General features: G+C 45.0%; 1 protein-coding gene and 1 non-coding gene across 3 annotated transcripts in view; one reads left to right on the forward strand and one right to left on the reverse strand.

The window, feature by feature from the left end:
• The window catches only part of LOC143280562 (tensin-3-like), a 614,920-nt gene that overhangs the window by 510,781 nt on the left and 84,139 nt on the right, over positions 1-20,000 (reverse strand). The gene's annotated exons all lie outside the window — the stretch shown is intronic.
• Trnav-cac (transfer RNA valine (anticodon CAC)) lies at positions 8,295-8,367 on the forward strand. Its single transcript has one exon. It is a non-coding gene; the product is annotated as a tRNA-Val (tRNA).

Here is a 20,000-nt window from a genome sequence, read left to right on the forward strand (position 1 = left end):
TCTGTTTTCGGGGATGTGCATGCTGGGTATGTTCTTGTTTCCATAATCCACCGAACCGCTGACATGGATTACAGGATCTTTAACGTGCGCATTTGATCTTCTGCTTGCGTATACACACGAAGGGGATTCAAGCACTAGCAGGTCTGCACATTATGTTTACCTGGGAGATCAGAAAAATCTTCACCCTTCACCCACCAGGCGCCGTCACCAAGATTCGAACCCGGGACCCTCAGACTGAACGTCCAACGCTTTAACCACTCAGCTATTGCGCCCGTCTACCAGTTGACAAACACTTCCTGTTTCCTGAAAAAAAGGCGGGGGGTGGGGGGGTGGAGGGGAGTGGGGGGGGGGGCATCTTTTTGGTAACGAAAGGTTAATAAAAGATACAATGTACTTGTGACCACATGAACAAAGAAGTGGAATTCCTGACATCCCCCAGCTGACAACAATCGAATTTCCTTATGACGGGCGCAATAGCCGAGTGGTTAAAGCGTTGGACTGTCAATCTGAGGGTCCCGGGTTCGAATCACGGTGACAGCGCCTGGTGGGGAAAGGGTGGAGATTTTTACGATCTCCCAGGTCAACATATGTGCAGACCTGCTAGTGCCTGAACCCCCTTCGTGTGTATATGCAAGCAGAAGATTAAATACGCACGTTAAAGATCCTGTAATCCATGTCAGCGTTCGGTGGGTTATGGAAACAAGAACATACCCAGCATGCACACCCCCGAAAACGGAGTATGGCTGCCTACATGGCGGGGTAAAAACGGTCATACACGTAAAAGTCCACTCGTGTGCATACGAGTGAACGCAGAAGAAGAAGAAGAAGAAGAAGAATTTCCTTATTGTGAGTGGTTCGACTTCCAGTGATTGTTCAGTCGTGCAAATCATGATGACGGTCATTACTCAAGGGTCCGTTTCATTGGGAGTCTCCACCTTCAGCCACTGCGTGAAGCAGGAAACAAGCACTTTTGTGTTTGTCATCCAATGGTCATGTTTCGTACTATAAATAAAGGCCCAGTTCAAGACATACAATCAGAAACAATAACGTTTGTCGCGGCTACAACCAATTGTAAGCATGGCTTGTTCCGTTCTTTGTACTAATAAATGTTCTTGTTCTGATCTGAGATGGTGTCAAAACTCAAGGGAGTCTTTCTTCTTCTTCTTCTTCTCGTTCTTGATTTTGTTCTTTCTTTTCTTCTTCTTCGTTCCTGTTATGACTATTATGATGATTATGAGTAGTAGTAGTAGTAGTAGTAGTAGTATCAGTAGTAGTAGTGTTTGCATGCCCTCTGTTTCCTTGTCGATCTTTCTGTCTGTTTCTGTCTCTCTCTCTCTCTCTCCGATTTTCGTAAGCGCAGTTGCAGTATATACATACACGTAGAGAGTGAGAGAGAGAGAGAGAGAGAGAGAGAGAGAGAGAGGGGGGGGGGGAGGGCGGAGACAGACAAACAGACAGACAGAGACTGAGTGAGATTGTGGGAATGGGAAGGAAGTATGACGTATATTAACAAAGACCATATGTTGCTGTCAAAACGGTTGGGTTTTGTTGTTGTTTTTTTATGTAAAACAAATTCAGAATCCGGTGCAGAATCCGGTGTTTTTTTAGGCTTAAATTATTGTTGGTGTGTGTGTGTGTGTGTGTGTGTGTGTGTGTGTGTGTGTGTGTGTGTGTGTGTGTGTGTGTGTGTGTGTGTGTGTGTGCTTGCTTATGTGTGTGTGCTTGCTTATGTGTGTGTGTGCGTGTGTGCGTGCGTGCGTGCGTGCGTGTGTGTGTGTGTGTGTGTGTGTGTGTGTGTGTGTGTGTGTGTAAATGACAAAACACTAGATTAGTATAGAAACGAGATCATGTGTTTGAAGTAGTAAAATGGAACAGTCTGTTTTGACAGACATAGGTCTTTTCGATACTATTCTGAGCACTTCACAGACACCAATCTTACTTTATCATACACTGTTTACAATCACATGATTCACTGAATTTTCGTGCAGTGTAAGATACTCTCACTGGCTCTGTCCTTCAGAGCATGAAATTGCACCGATGACAAAATATCCTCTAAAATAAATTCAATTCAATTCAAAATACGAGGTACTTTATTATCTGCTTCAACCAAAAACAGAAAATTTTCTTTAGGCTCACGTAAAATTAAATGCCCGTCAACAAAAAAACAAACAAACAAACCACACAAAAAAAAAACAAGAAAAAAAACAACAACTGACACACCCTTCACTTATCACCATGTACATATCAATTATTATGTAAAAAGAAAAACATGTAGGTAAGATACTATTACATTCAGAGTGTAACAACTGTGTGTGTGTTGCGTGTGTGCCCGTGCGTGTGCATGCATCGTTTTATGTGTGCGCACGCTCGCTTTATCAACAACAAAATGGAAGTAACAATAATGATAAAAACAATAATAACGATACTAAGAAGAAAAAGAAGAACGCCATCAACATTCGACAAATTCCGTGTTTTGGCAGAGGAAACATGCACTCATATCGTAAGACAAAATCGTTCTGTCCACAAACAGTCCCCTATATAAATTTATCAAGCTTCCCCGTCTTTTGGCAGCAACACACGTTCATAACCACTTCAACTCTTCGCATAAAAAAAATGTATGGTCAGGGTTTAGAGGCAATGGGTCAGTCAGCAAGAAGTCCATTCTTTTTTTCTTTTTCTTTGTTTCTTTTTTTTCTCCTTTTTTTTTTCTTTTTCCTTTTTATCAGAAACGCTGACCAGTGGTACCCCGTTGACTCTGATGTCAATGCGGACGCGATTCCTAGTATAGATAATTGTGACACGACCTGGGGGGAAGGGGGAGGGGGGGGACCTAGGGGGGAGAGGAGAGAAGGAGAGGAGCAAGGTACGGAAAAAAGAAGAGGATGGGGGGTCCGGGGGGGCGGGGGGGCAGGGGGGGAGAGGAGAGAAGGAGAGGAGCAAGGTACGGAAAAAAGAAGAGGATGGGGGATCCGGGAGGGGGGGGGGGGGCAGGGGGGGGAGAGGGGGTAATGAGGGTGTTTTGGGGGTTGTCGGCCCTGTGTCCTTATTGCCAACCCCTGGGTCGTTAAAAGACCTTATCGAGGTGTGTGGCCACCGGTCCTTCTTTGTTAGTCTAGCTGGAGTGAGTGGCTGGTGTTGTTCATGTCCCTTGTATCAGAGATGTTAACTGTTTGGCGTTGATGTTTGGGGGTGGGGTGGGCGTGGTTGTTTAGTTTTCGCCGTGTGGTACAGCGCTCCGATGTGGTGAATGTGGTGAGTGTACTATGTATCTCTAAGCCTCTGCCTGTTTGTCTGTCTGTCTGTCTGCCTGCCTGCCTGCCTGCATGTCCCTCTGTCTGCCTGTCTGTCTGTCTCTGTGTGTGAGTGTGTGTGCACGTGTTTATTTTTGTATTATATTTAGAATGTTTGTGTCGTGTGCGTGCGTGCGTGTGTGCGTGTGTGCGTGTGTGGGTGTATATATATACACATGTGTGTATATGTGTGTCATGTATGTATGTGTGAGTGAATGTGTGCGTGTGTATGTGTGTGTGTGTGTGTGTGTGTGTGTGTGTGTGTGTGTGTGTGTGTGTGTGTGTGTGTGTTTGCATGTGTAAGCGAGTGTATGTCCCCCATTTATTCTGTTGTAAAACTGATAAATTCAAAAGAACAAAAAACAAAAAAAACAAACAAAAAAACACTGTGCCGAAACGAGGTCTGGAACCATGACCACTGGATCAGAGGTCCAACAACGACTAAAACAGTTACTCTCTGCCACTGGTGCTTCCCTGAGGAAAGACTGTATCATGGCCCATCCCCCATCCCCTCCGCCCCCTCCCCCACACCCCTCGTATCACAAATCCACGGTGCCATCCATCACTCAGCGTTTCAAGAGATAACAAAATAGTAAAGAGTGGTAACTCTCTCCACACACAAGGTACATAACTTCAAGCCAATGCTGCCTACGCTACCAATTCAGCTTGCACACAGGTAAATAAAAAGGTACATTGGAACAAACCCAGACACTTCCCCCAAAAGGAAGCGCCGGGCTTGCTCTTATACCGATCATTTGACACGTGCACACAGCAGCAATGACCGAAGAAATGTGCAAACACAAATTAGCTTTTTTTTCGAGACTGGCATAGCCTCTTTAATCCTGAGCAAACCATGCAGAGGACATAGACAATACAGTGTCTAGGTTTGTTCCAATGTACCTTTTATTTTCCTGAGTGCTAGCTGAACTGGTAGTGCAGGCAGCATTGGCTTGACGTTATGTACCTTTTGTGTGTGGAGCGAGTTACCACTCTTTACTATTGTTGATCATTTGATCTCCTGGCCTCATTGTTTATTAATTTCAAGAAATAGAACTGTGTTTTCTGGGTCTGAACATGACATCAGTTGTGCTGGGCGTGCAAAGTCTAAGACGATCAGGCCCTACATTATGATAATAAGCTCATATAGAATGACAATCTCAACAGAATTCGTCTGAGCTGTTTACGTCATACTGCACTGCTGCGCATGCGCGCCATGCTGCTCGTCATGGCTTCAAGGTGTGAAGATCAGGTCACGGTACAGGGACGCAGATACAGATACAGATACAGAATACATTATTATCTCAAGAAGAGAAATTCATATGGGGTGTCCGCTACACTGACAAACAATGCACGATATGAACACACAAAAGGAATAAAATGCTCAAATGCCAAGTTAATGTGGGACATCACAATCACAAACACCCACAGATCATAGTCATTCAATACCAGCGTAAATGTTTACAGCGTAGATGTATACAAATGTATATAAAGGTATTCCGGCGCTTACTTACAGATCTATGTAGCTAAAAGAACAGCAGCAGCTATAACAAAACCATTCATTCAATCGTTCATTCATTCATTCGTATATTCATTCATTCATTCCCTCCATAGTATCGATGCAGCAACATTACAAAATAATTATTTAATTCATTCATTCATTCCCTTCAAAGGAAAGGTGCAGCAACTATTCAAAAAAAAAAGACATTAATTCATTCTATCATTCACTCATAAATTCATTCAGCCACTCATTCATTCACTCATTCCCTCAATGGGATCGGCAGGTTACATGCACACACACACACAAAAAAAGACCAAAAAAACAACAAAAACAAAAACAAAAAAACGCAGACAGATTAATTAACAGCCAAGCGACTGACTGGTGTTAACTCTCACGAAATGTCACTCCACTGGGAAGAATGCCACACGCGAACTTGCTCTCTACTGACCCTTACATTCCCCAATCCCTCCTCCCTCCCCCAACCCCCTCACCCCGGGGGGCCCCCGCCCAACACCTACCCCACCCCAAACACATCACCACCACCACCTCCCGCACCACTGCCCACACACAACCTTCCCGCCTCTCTTTCCTTCAATCGCCGCCATCTCTTTCCCCAACTCTTTCCAACACACTGACTGAATCTCTCTTTCCTTCAATCGCCGCCATCTCTTTCCGAACTCTCTCCAACACACTGACTGAATCTCTCTTTCCTTCAGTCGCCGCCATCTATTTCCGAACTCTCTCCAACACACTGACTGAATCTCTCTTTCCTTCAGTCGCCGCCATCTCTTTCCCCAACTCTTTCCAACACACTGACTGAATCTCTCTTTCCTTCAATCGCCATCTCTTTCCCCAACTCTTTCCAACACACTGACTGAATCTCTCTTTCCTTCAATCGCCGCCATCTCTTTCTGAACTCTCTCCAACACACTGACTGAATCTCTCTTTCCTTCAATCGCCGCCATCTCTTTCTGAACTCTCTCCAACACACTGACTGAATCTCTCTTTCCTTCAGTCGCTATCTCTTTCCGCAACTCTCTCCAACACACTGACTGAATCTCTCTTTCCTTCAGTCGCCATCTCTTTCTGAACTCTCTTCAACACACTGACTGAATCTCTCTTTCCTTCAATCACCGCCATCTCTTTCCCCAACTCTCTCCAACACACTGACTGAATCTCTCTTTCCTTCAGTCGCCATCTCTTTCTGAACTCTCTCCAACACACTGACTGAATCTCTCTTTCCTTCAATCCCCGCCATCTCTTTCCCTAACTCTTTCCAACACACTGACTGAATCTCTCTTTCCTTCAATCGCCATCTCTTTCCCAACTCTTTCCAACACACTGACTGAATCTCTCTTTCCTTCAATCCCCGCCATCTCTTTCCCTAACTCTTTCCAACACACTGACTGGGTCTCTCTTTCCTTCAATCGCCGCCATCTCTTTCTGAACTCTCTCCAACACACTGACTGAATCTCTCTTTCCTTCAATCGCCGCCATCTCTTTCTGAACTCTCTCCAACACACTGACTGAATCTCTTTCCTTCAGTCGCTATCTCTTTCCACAACTCTCTCCAACACACTGACTGAATCTCTCTTTCCTTCAGTCGCCATCTCTTTCTGAACTCTCTCCAACACACTGACTGAATCTCTCTTTCCTTCAATCCCCGCCATCTCTTTCCCTAACTCTTTCCAACACACTGACTGAATCTCTCTTTCCTTCAATCCCCGCCATCTCTTTCCCTAACTCTTTCCAACACACTGACTGGGTCTCTCTTTCCTTCAATCGCCGCCATCTCTTTCTGAACTCTCTCCAACACACTGACTGAATCTCTCTTTCCTTCAATCGCCGCCATCTCTTTCTGAACTCTCTCCAACACACTGACTGAATCTCTCTTTCCTTCAGTCGCCATCTCTTTCCCTAACTCTTTCCAACACACTGACTGAATCTCTCTTTCCTTCAGTCGCCATCTCTTTCTGAACTCTCTCCAACACACTGACTGAATCTCTCTTTCCTTCAATCGCCGCCATCTCTTTCCGAACTCTTTCCAACACACTGACTGAATCTCTCTTTCCTTCAGTCGCCATCTCTTTCCCAAAACTCTTTCCAACGCACTGACTGAATCTCTCTTTCCTTCAATCGCCGCCATCTCTTTCTGAACTCTCTCCAACACACTGACTGAATCTCTCTTTCCTTCAGTCGCTATCTCTTTCCGAACTCTCTCCAACACACTGACGGAATGATACCAATGTTCACAAAAATAGGTTTAGAATGTGATTTTACATATATTTCAGAACAAGAATATCAATAAAGTATAATACCAGCAGCAGTTGTACTGAGTCGTCGTCATAGTAGTAGTAGCAGTGGTGGTAGTAGTGCCAGCATTATTAAGTATTTTTTGCTGTTGTTGCTGTTGTTGTTAACAGTACCATTATTAGTAGTATCATACTGAAGACCACCCGCTTCGTACCAAAGTCTGTGCGTGCGTGCGTATGTGTGCGCGCGCGCGTATGTGGTTTGTGTGTGTGTGTGTGTGTGTGTGTGTGTTGTTGTTGTTGTTGTTGATGAAGATGATGATGATGATTTTACTTATCCAGTAAACGGAGAAAAAAGAAATTCATTAAACAATTCGGTAAACTTCCAGGTCATTTATAATTCATTTTTTAGCCACTGTCGCCATTCGGTAAAACTTTTAAAGCGCCCCGGCTATACAAACTTTTAAAGAAAAGCTATGCATGGACTGCTGAAGTAAATAACTATACAAACAAGAGAGGCAAGGCCTTCAAGACTCACTTGTGATAAATTACGTCCCCTAGCATTAATTACAGAGTAATTTCCCTTTTTTACTCTCTGCACCAAAACGTTTGCAAAATAAATAAAACTTCCATGCTTAGCAAAAGAAGTTCCTGTTTGAACAAAAAATGATAATAATGACTCCTCTTGTTGTTGTGTCAGAATAAGATGTCAAAGGGCCAAGTTTAGAGAATACAAAAAATATAAATATAACAGTAAATGCAGTTTGCATATAATTAGGCTTCTTTTTTTTATTTATTTGTGCCCATCCCATAGGTGCAATATTGTTTTAAACAAGATGACTGGAAAGAACTGAATTTTTCCTATTTTTGTGCCAAATTTGGTGTCAGCTGACAAAGTATTTGCAGAGAAAATGTCAATGTTAAAGTTTACCACGGACACACAGACACACAGACACACACACACACACACACACACACACACACACACACACACACAGACAACCGAACACCGGGTTAAAACATAGACTCACTTTGTTTACACAAGTGAGTCAAAAAAGTAAACACAAAAACAAACAAATAAGCACATAAATAAGTTAATAAATAAGCGCATAAATAAATAAATAAATAAATACTTAAAGTATGATGTTAATTGTTACTTCGTCTCTTTCCGGTGACCTGAGTTTTAATTCAACCCACGACGTTTGAGATGGGTATTGTATAAACAGTACTTAGCAGCACTACCCAAGTATGGCCGGTTCGGTAGTGTAGTGGTTATCACGCTCGCCTCACACGCGAGAGGGCCTGGGTTCGACCCCCAGCCGAACCAATTTTTTGTTTCTATGTATCTTTCAATTTTATGCTATCTTAATGCATTTAATGGTCTGTTTATTTGTTTATTCGTCTTACTTAATTTAAGCTATTGTTTTATACATACCTATAGTAGGGTGTCAGGGCTTAACCAACGTGTTGGGTTTATATGAAGGGTAGGCATCTGTTGTTTTTCTCCCGAAAATGTGGTGGAGCGTATATGGATCAGTCAGCACGCTCTGAAAACTCCTCGAAACTGAAAACTATAAACAGCAATAGCACACAATGATTCGACACAGAACAAATACCAGCACACAGTAGGCCATGACACGAACGACAGTCGTCAGTTTCACTGTCACTCCATGAAGCGTGGTAACGCTGACTGACGCGGCGAAACTGACAACAGTGTGGCTTGTAAACGTTCATGCAAGCCAGGCTTCTCAAAGCGAAACTGGATGTTGTCCGGGTTTGGGGGTTACGAAGTTATATATATATATACCTACATACTGGCCACTGCATGTATGCATGTACCATCCACATTACGTGGTGAGAATGATGAGTCAGTTTTGGGGTTGTGATCAGTTGCGGCGGATTTATTTCCCAAATATAACTGCACGCGGAAATTTCTCTGTCTCTGCATGTGTCATTGTGTGTGTGTGTGTGTGTGTGTGTGTGTGTGTGTGTGTGTTGTATTGTGTGTGTGTGTGATGTATTGTGTGTGTGTGTGTGTGTGTGTGTGTGTGTGTGTGTGTGTGTGTGTGTGTGTGTGTGTGTGTGTCTTCATGAGTGTGTGTGTGTGTGTGTGTGTGTTTGTGTGTTTATGTGTGTGTGTGTGTGTGTGATATACATACATACATACATACATACATACATGTAACTGCAATCATCCGGCCTCTTCTGAAGAAACCCAACCTTGACGCAAACATTTTGAAAAACTATCGACCAGTTTCTAATCTTCCATTCATGTCCAAACTCCTTGAAAAAGCTGTCCTCAAGCAGCTCAACAACCACCTTTGTTTCAACAATCTCATCCACCCATTTCAGTCTGCCTATCGCGCTGACCACAGCACCGAAACCACTCTCCTCCACATTCTGAACAATCTACTGATAGCGTCCGACTCAGGAAAAATTTCCCTTCTCACTCTTCTCGACTTGTCAGCCGCCTTTGACACGATAGACCATTCAATCCTTCTTTCCCGTCTTCATTTTACATTTGGTATCAACGGCACTGTTCTAAACTGGTTCAAATCTTATCTCACTGATCGATTCCAGTCTGTCATTGATGATCATTTCCAATCCGAACCCGTTAAAATCGAACATGGAGTCCCACATGGATCTGTTTTAGGCCCAGTGCTCTTCACACTGTACACTGTTCCTCTCGCTGAAATTACCAACCGCCATAATATCAGTCATCATTCTTATGCTGATGACACTCAACTCCAGAAGAGTGATACCCCTGAAAATATGTTGTCGCTCTTGCAAGAAACATCCAACTGCTTCCTGGACATTCAAAACTGGATGGCTCGAAATAAGTTACAATTGAACGCGGACAAAACTGAAGCAATGATCATAGGAACTAAACAAAAACTGTCTTCCATCACAATTGACACAATCAAACTTGGCAGTACATCCATCCCTCTTTCCACGTCAGTCAGGAACCTCGGTGTTGTCCTTGACAATACACTGTCCATGCAAAAATTTATCAGTCAGACATGTCAGTCCTGCTACTGTCAACTGCGGCGCATCAGTGCCGTCCGGAAATATCTGTCCACTGACGCAACATCTAGACTTGTCGTTTCTCTTATTCTCTCTCGCCTTGACTACTGTAACTCTCTATTGTCTGGTTTGCCTGCTTCATCCATTCAGTCCCTTCAGCGCATACAAAACTCTACTGACCGACTCGTCCTCAGAAAGAAAAGATCTGAGCACATCACTCCTCTTTTGCAACATCTCCACTGGCTCCCTGTCTCACACCGAATAAAGTACAAGATCAGCACTCTGTGTTATAGATGCATTCACAAAACTGCCCCTTGCGATTGGAATGAACTTCCTCTTTCGCTTCGTCAAGTCTCCACTCTCAGTTCTTTCAAGTCTGGCCTTAAAACTCACCTCTTCCCAAAATATCCTCCCTTGCGTGCCCTTCCTTGTCTTTAGTTTCTACAGTTTTAGAGTTATGCATGCGTGTGAATGACTGGTGCGAAAGCGCTTTGATTTGTCTCTGCACAAGATTCAGCGCTACATAAATACCATTATTATATCCAAGCGCATTCTTGTATTCAAAGCTATGCGACACATGCTCTCTCCCCCCCCTCTCTCTCTCATGAATGAATGAATGAAAGAATGAACAAATCAAATACCCTTTCATACCCCTTCATGAGGGGCAGAGACTTATACATGAATAAACCATTCATTCGTTCATTCTGTCTCTCCCCCTCCCCTCCCTCTCTCTCTCTCCCTCTCTCTTTTCCGTTTTCTCCCCTTCTCTCTCTCCATCTCTCTACCCCTCCCCCTCTCTGTCTAGCTCTCTACACAGGGTAAGGTAGGGTAGGGTAGGTAGGGTAGGTATGGTAGGATAGGGTAGGGTAGGGTAGGGTAGGGTAGGGTAGGGTAAGGTAGGGTAGCGTAGGGTAGGTAAGGTAGGGTAGGGTAAGGTAGGGTAGGGTAAGGTAGGGTTGGGAAGCGCAGGGTAAGGTAGGGCAGGGTAAGGTAGGTAGGGCAGGGCAAGGTAGGTATGACAGGGTAAGGTAGGGTAAGGTAAGGTAGGGTAGGGCAGGGCAGGGCAGGGCAGGGCAGGGTATGGTAGGTAGGTAGGGTAGAGTAGGGCAGGGTAGGGTAGGGAGGGTAGGGTTGGGTAGGGAAAGGTAGGGTAGGGAAGTACAGGGTAGGGTAGGGCAGGGCAGGGTAAGGTGGGGCAGGGTAGGGTAGGGTATTTATTGTATTGTATTGCATTTTGTCACAGCAGATTTCTCTGTGGGAGATACAGACTCTTCTTCGCGAGAAGGGTGCTTTGCTGTCCTGCAGCGCCACCCATCTGTTCGGATCATCTTTTCTTTCTGTCTGCGAATGCATTTGTTCCCCTATCAAAGTGGATATTTTCCTCCATAAACTTGCCAGGGGACGACCCCTTTGATGCCGTTTTGGTCTGTCAGTAACGTGTGTTAACTGCATGCTGCACCCGACACCTGGATTCATCGTATCATCCGAAAGACTAGCACCCAGACCAACACTCACGGTCTGGTGGAGGAGGAGGAGGAGTGGGAGTGGGGCATGCGGGGCGTGAACATTCCGGGGCTCGAACTCGTGGACACTGGCTTCCTGAGTCAGGCACCTTGCCACTGGGCCAAGGCTCCACCTCCACTTGTATTGGTATCCTGGACCTGATAATGACCGTGGACATGGCTTGACGGCTCTGCAGGTGACAGCTCTGACAAGGTCCAGACTGACCTAACCGGCCACTGCTGGACTCTTTTGTGTTTTTGCCGACCCTCGGTCAGCAGGTGACCGGTCACCGACAGGCCATTAGGACTTCTTCCGTCTGTTCTTTGTCTCTTAGTCCTTCTCTGCTGTCCACCCTAGTTATCTTTCTCTTTTTGCTTTTTTTTTTTCCTGTGCGTACAGACATGAAATGACAGAGACAGAGACAGACACACAGAGACATACACACGCGCGCGCGTGCGGATTTACACATACACATAGGCAGTTATACACATACAGAAAGAGAGACAGAGACAGAGAAACAGACAGACAGAGACAGAGAGAGAAAGACAGACAGACAGAGACATAGACAAAGAGACACAGACAGAGAAAGAGAGTCAGGGACAAAGAGAGAGAGACAGACACACAGAGACAGACAGCGAGAGAGACAGACACAGATACAGAGAAACACAAGAGATTATCCGAGCATCTGTAACTCTGGGGTTCTGAAATTATATCACCATGTCAGGGACAAAGAGAGAAAGACAGACACACAGAGACACAGAGACAGACAGCGAGAGAGACAGACACAGATACAGAGAAACACAAGAGATTATCCGAGCATCTGTAACTCTGGGGTTCTGAAATTGTATCACCATTCTGCGCTTCTTTCAGACCTCAATCCCACAAAAGGATTCTGGAACCGTTCTGAAGACTCACCACTACAGCAGCACACAGCGCGTGCGTCCACCAAGACAACACAGATCCAACCACGAACAGTCAAAGGTGGCGAAAGATGGCATTGTGAGTTGTTTTTTTGTTAGGCCCCCAAACCTCCTCGCCCTACTCACCCCAAAACATCCTTCCATCTTGCCCTCGGCTTCAATCCTCTGGCGTCTCCCGTCCCCATCCCTCCTCCCCCCCCCCACCCTCGCACCCGTCATCACCATCCATCCCATCCCCCCACACCCCTCCCCTCTTGGACAAGCCGTAAACAATGGTCGCGCGGGTCTTTTAAGTCTTGGCTTGTATCCTGTGTGTGAAACTTTCTTGTGTGTCCCCCCCCCCCCACTCCCTTGACATCCCACTCACCCCTCCACACACACACAAGCACACACGCAAACACACACACACACAGACACACAAGCACACGCACAAGTGCACGCAAGCTCGCGTTCGCACGCGCGCACACACCCACACACCCTTTGTGAATGACATATACCTTAGGGAAAGGAGGTCTGAGTTGTGTGTGTTGTCCTTACCTCCCTCCCCCCTCACCCCCCCCCCCTCTCTCTCTCTCTCTGTGCCTTCCCTCTGTTGTCTCCTGTTTGTTTTTATTTTGTTTCAACTATTTGCCTTCCATGTGTCTTTCATTTTTATTGTACTCCAGTGTGTATTCACTTTACTTCTCTGTTTATTTTCGTTTCTGTTTACTTCGTTTTGGACTAATGTTATAATATATATATATATATATATATCAACAAGTCTGCTCTGCATGTCTTTAAAACTTGTATTTTTAAAAAGCAGCATATTTTCGCTGTAAAAAGTTTCTGCAGGCAATGGCACAGATATATACATACATGTTGTAGGCTCTCAAGGCCGACGCGTTCGGTTTACATATAATTATGTCAGGTATCTTTGCTACCTTATTATTTCTTTCAATGCAGACATAATGTAGTGTATAATCATGTGGACCATATCCGTAAGCTTTGTCACTCCTTTAGCAGTTTCTTTCCTTAGGCGTGTGACGTGTGCAGTGAAGACTTTTTTTTTCTTTCTTTCGGTTTTTTTTTTTTTTCTACAGGGTTGGGCTTGTGGAGTGGGGGTTCATTCGGAAACCGTTCCAGCAACACTGACTTGCCATCCCATCAACTGTCACACGTGACCTTCCCTGCCTGCCTTACTGCTGCTATTGTCAATGGCAGTCCCTGGACAAAGGTCGAAGGTTAAAGATCCCACTGACAGCCTTTTTTTTTTTTTTACGGCTGAAGGGGCAGCGAATTCATATCCACTGTGTCCAGAGATGGGTTGCAAGAGCGGTCTTAGCAGCGCTGTCCGAGTCTGCGTATTGTTAAGAATGTTCCCGACTTTTCAATAAACTCCATGTCATGTTCATGAATATTCTCTAAGCAAACAATGGAGTGATGGCCTAGATGTAACGCTACCGCCTAGGAAGCGAGAGAATCTGAGCGCGCTGGTTCGAATCACGGCTCAGCCGCCGATATTTTCTCCCCCTCCACTACACCTTGAGTGGTGGTCTGGACGCTAGTCGTTGGGATGAGACGATAAACTGAGGTGCCGTGTGCAGCATGCACTTAGCGCACGTAAAAGAACCCACGGTAACAAAAGGATTGTTCCTGGCAAAATTATGTAGAAAAATCCACTTCGATAGTGAAAACCAATAAAACTGCACGCAGGAAAAAATACAAAAAAAAGTGTAGTGCTGTAGTATAGTGACGCGCTCTCCCTGGGGAGAGCAGCCCGAATTTCACAGAGAGATATCTGTGGTGATAAAAAGAAATACAAAATTAATACAAACCTAGCGGGGCAAAGATCGCTTCATGCAACCCACCCGAGGGTTCTGCATAGGAAGGCGGGACCCAATCCTCTCCTGTTGCCGCTTTGACGTTCCCCATACTGCAGTCAGCCATCCATTCAGATCTGGGTGGTTAGTGAGGGAAATCCCAGTAAAAGTGTCTTTCCTTACGACACAACATCCAGGCTGAAACTGGCGCCTCGAACATTGATCACTGGTGAACAATGACTGGATCAGAAAAGAAGTCTAAAGCCTGATTCTCTCTGCCACATGGTCTCTCGACAATGACTGAGTGACAAACCTTGTGAACAGCGGTCAGAAAAAGTTCGTGAGATGGGTGTGTGTGTGGGGGGGGGGGGGGGGGAGGGGGATTGGATGGGGTGGGGGTGGGGGTGGGGGTGAGAGGAGGGAAGTGGAAGAAGGGATGGAGATGTTTTTGTCACACCCAAACCCTTCTACACTCCCCCCCCCCGCCCCCTCCGCCTCACCAATATCCTTCCACCTTGCCCTTGCCCTCAATCCTCTAGAGTACCCCCTCCCTCCCTCCCTCCAACCCCTACCCCCCCTCCCTCCGCACCCTCTATCACCCTCCCACCTCCCCTCTTCGACAAGCCGTTAACAATGGTCGGGTCCTTCAGTCTTAGCTTGTGTCCTGTGTGTGCAACTTTCCTGTTTGTCCCCCCCCCCGCCCCCGCCCCCCCATTGCACCCCCCCTCCCTCCCCTCCCCCCACACTCCCCAGACATCCCATTCTCCTCTACATACACACACACACACACATACGCACGTTTGCACACACCCACACACACACACACACACACACACACACGCGTGCGCACACACACACACACACACATACACTCACAGCACACACACGCGCGCGCACATACACACACACACACACACACACACACACACACCTCTCTTCCTCTGTTGTGACTGACATGTACCTTGGGTAAAGCAGGTCTGAGCTGTGTCTGTTGTTGCGTTGTCCCTTCCTCCCTCCCTCCCTCCCCCTCTCTCCTCCTGCCTCTCTTTCTCTCCCAGGGGGCCTGGCTTGTGGTGTGGCCTTTCTCTTGTGTTTTCTCTAGCAGTCATCAGTGTTGACTCTCTGTCTCTGTCACTCATTCTGTATCTTTCTCTCATTCTCTCTCTCATTCTGTATCTTTCTATCTCTCTTTCTCTCCCTACCCGCCTCTTCCTCTCTATCCCCGCCCCTTTTCGCGTGGTCCCTTGTTCCTGGTCTATCTTTAACAAACTTTTTAGTACTTACATATTCTGTTAAAACAGTTTTCTTACCTCTTTCACGCACACACACACACACACACACACACACACACACACACACGAAGGGCCCATTCAAAATAGATGGGGGAGGACATGAGAGACAGACAGACAGACAGACATGTAGACAAGCAGACAGACAGGCATACACATAGAGACGGACAGACATACAAGCAGACAAGGAGAGACAGAGACAACAGACAGACAGACAGAAGGGAAGACAGCAATAGGAACGGTGATACCAACAACACCAAAAACAAAACAAAAAACAAGAGAGGCAAGGCCTTCAAGACTCACTTGTGATACACTTTTTTTTTTTTTAAATCCAAGCTTTTAATGTATTCAGTATAATTTCAAAATGTAATGTTTAAGATGAGAAAGATCAGTTTAAAGCAAATGAACTCCCCTAGCATTACAGAGTAATTTCCCTTTTTTACTATCTGCACCAAAACGTTTGCAAAATAAATAAAACTTCCATGCTTGGCAAAAGAAGTTCCTGTTTGAACAAAAAATGATAATAATGACTGCTCTAGCTGTTGGGTCAGAATATCAGACCAAAGAGCCAAGTTTAGAGAATACAAAAAATATAAATATAACAGTAAATGCAGTTTGCATATAATTAGGCTTCATTCTTCTTCTCTTTTTTTGTGCCCATCCTAGAGGCGCAATATTGTTTTAAACAAGATGACTGGAAAGAACTGAATTTTTCCTATTTTTATGCCAAATTTGGTGTCAACTGACAAAGTATTTGCAGAGAAAATGTCAATGTTAAAGTTTACCACGGACACACGGACACACAGACACACACAGACAACCGAACACCGGGTTAAAACATACTTTGTTTACACAAGTGAGTCAAAAACCCGTAAAAGAAACTACAGCCACTTTCCTTAAACGGTTCCACACCCACACCTCACCCCCCCACACACACACACACAAGTGCCCCCCCCCCCCGTCCCCCCTCCTCTCCCTCCCCCCCCGCTCCCCCCACACACAAACACATATGCACACAAAGAAAATGTCACCTTTCTCTGACGAAAAACAGGCCACACACACACATCAACTACTGCGTGAAAAGGTTTCTTATAGTAAGTCCGACGTAGGTTGCAGGTGTGACTGACGAAGTACTTGCCCGAGGCATTTGGTCTTGATTGGTACACTCTTAAAAAAAAAAAAGAAAAAAAAAAAAAAGAAAGAAAAGCCAGGTATCCTTAAGGGTTGGAGCTGGAAACAGGTTGTGCCACAGGTGTGTTTGGCAACGTTGGTTTAAATAATCGTTAATTATTCAACAATACACATGATTACAATGCAATGAATGACAAAAGAGCATCAACAAGCTTAAAGCTTATACTGTGCTCACAACATTGCACTTCAATTTTATCATGACGGCTGATGAACCATATTATGACTTGTATCAAATAACATTCATAAACAGTAATGAAATAATGAAATAAAACAAATAAACAAACAGTACATAATATAGTAAAATAATGCTAATATCAATATGAACATGAGATTAAATTTATTATCACCAGAGTAATTGGCCTAATAGAAGAAAAACACGAAGAAGAAGAAGAAAATTTAGAAGAATGGTGGGTAAGGTGGTGGAGGAGGGGGAACAGAGGGGAGAGGAGAAATTCTAACAGATCATTGGCCAATCCATTCACTTTGAATATTTGGTCAGTCAAATAAATTCAACATATATTTTACGAATAGAATCATGTTGTACCCTTTCTTCACAATACTTTCTAAGCTAAAATCTATTTGAATCGGAGATAAACTGGTGGACAGTTTGAAATATGAATATATTTGTATGATTTTGTAGAACAGGATCTCCATGCAACAGAGTTTTAACGTTTGGCAACGTTCACAATGTCACATTTGCCATAACTATTACAATGTTGCATTTACCATGATAATCCTTTGTCACATGCGTATTTGGTATACATTCGCAATATCACATTCGCCACAATTCCACAAGACACATAATCATTGTATTATATGAAAAGACGTTCATTTGAAGTAGCAGTTGTACTGCTACTACATTTGCTATATCTATAATGCTGTGTATCATTCTGTTCTGCAATATTATGCCACATTCTGATCCGCCGTATGTGAGGCACGTACTCATACCATTAATGTTATGTTTGTACGAAATTCTGACACAAATATTCTTCTGTTTCTACCGTACCCCAAACGTTAATATTTTGTCTGTACCATATTCTAACATTAATCATTGCTATAATTATATGAATCATATTCTATCATTAATATTACGTTTCTGTTATATATTCAATCACCAGTATCATATTTGTACCCGGATTCTATACACCCCAGGTGTATTTGCAAGGCTTAAACAAAACGACGAAGGCCATTGATTCGACGACGAGCTTAATCAAAGTCTATTGTTTGTCGCTTTGTGTAACAGAGGTGAACAGTGTACAGGTGTAAATGAATTCATGCTCCACGTGGAAAACCTGTCTGTCTGCATGCCCCTGTCGTGCTGTCATGTATACAGAGTTCACAAAATGTTAAGGACGACATCGGAACTTGCACATTTTTGTTTTGTCTTTGAGGGCAGCGCAGAATGATGCTGAATTTTAGGCAATGTATCCCATGTATCCGGCCAGTGTAGCGAACATCACCCATAACCAGAGCTGCTTTCTTGCAAATGTTTCACACACACACACACACACACACACACACACACACAAATGAATAAAAAAAAAATAAACAAAAAAACATCCAAAGCTGTCGTAAACAAACCACTGAAACACTGTGAAGCTGTTTGAAACATTGATAATTATTGGAACGCCTTTCTCAAGTCGGTTCGTGGTGATGCAGGTGTGTCTGAAACAGACCATAACTTTTTGTGAAGTCTGTACTTTTTCCCCAAGGCAAAGGAATCCTGCTGGCATCAAGCCAAGATAGTTTGACAAGCATTGGACCCAGTGGACCCTCTCTCTTTTCTTTCTCCTCTCTCTTCCTCTCTCCCCCTCTCTTTCTCTCCCCCCTCTCTTTCTCTCCCCCTCCATCTTTCTCTCCCCCCCTATCTTTCTCTCCCCCTCTCTTTCTCCCCCTCTCTTTCTCTCCCCCTCTCTTTCTCTCCCCCCTCTCTTTCTCTCCCCCTCCATCTTTCTCTCCCCCTCCATCTTTCTCCCCCCCTCCATCTTTCTCTCCCTCCTCTCTTTCTGTCCCTCTCCATCTTTCTCTCACCCCCCTCTCTTTCTCTCCCCCTCCATCTTTCTCTCCCCCCTATCTCTTTCTTGCTTTCTCCTCTCTCTCCTTTTCGTTCTCCCCCACACCTTTCCTTTTCGTTCTCATCTCTCTCTCTGTTTCACTCTCCCTCTCTCTCTTTCTCTCTCCTCCCCCTCTCTCTCCCCCCTCTCTCTCTTTCTGTCCCCCTCTCCCTCTCTTTCCCCCCTCTTTCTTCCCCTCTCTTTCTCTCTCTCCTCTCTCTTTCTCCTCCTCTCTCAATATATCTTTCTTCCTGCTCTCTTTCTCTTCCCCTCTCTCTCTTTCTCCCCTCTCTCTTTCTCCTCCTCTCTCTCATTCTCTCTCTCTTCCCCCTCTGTCTCTTCCCTACACTCTTTCTCTCTCCCTCTGTCTCTTTCTCTCCCCTCTCTTTCTTCCACCTCCCTCTTTCTATTTCTCCTTCTCTCTCTCCTTCTCTCTCTCTTCCCCATCTCTCTCTTTCTACCCTTTCTCTCTTTCTCCCCTCTCTCCCTTCCCTACACTCTTTCTCTTTCTCTCTCCCTCTCTCTCTCTCTTTCTCTCCCCCCCCTCTCTCTCTCCCTTCCCTACCCTCCTTCTCTCTCCTTCTCTCTCTCTTTCTCTCCCGCCTGTCTCTCTTTCCCCCCCCCTTTCTCTCTCTCTTTCTCTTCCCCCTCCATCCAACCCCCCCCTCTCTCTCTCCCTTAGTTATCTCCGTTTGACCAAAGTAACAAAGTCTTCGGTTTGGGCAGTCGATGGACAGTGTGGTGATTGTGAGCGCGCGTGCATGCACACATACAGACGCACGCACGTGAGTTGAAGATGCACGTATTCGGGAAAACACCCGGAAGATGAAGAAGAGGGTGCAGGCAGAGCAGGAACAAGATGGAGATGAAATGAAGAAGATGAAGAAGATGATGATGAGAATGATGATGATGATGATGATGACTAGAAACCAGAGTAAAAGGAAATGGAAGAAGATTCGAATGTACTGATAACTTGCTTGTTATTCTGCAACGTCCTGTATCCTCTTTCCCTGTCTCTCCTCTCAACGTCTCTCCTCTCTCTCACCCCTCTTTCTCTCCACCATATATCTCTCTCTCCCTCTCCCTCTCTCCCCCCTTCTCTCTTTGTGTCACCCCCCCCCAACCCCCCCATCCCACCCCGTTTCTTCTTCCCTCCCCTCTTCCTCCTGCGTCCCTCTCT

This window comes from Babylonia areolata, chromosome 1, assembly GCF_041734735.1.
Source record: "Babylonia areolata isolate BAREFJ2019XMU chromosome 1, ASM4173473v1, whole genome shotgun sequence".
NCBI classification, from domain to species: Eukaryota; Metazoa; Mollusca; class Gastropoda; order Neogastropoda; family Buccinidae; genus Babylonia; species Babylonia areolata.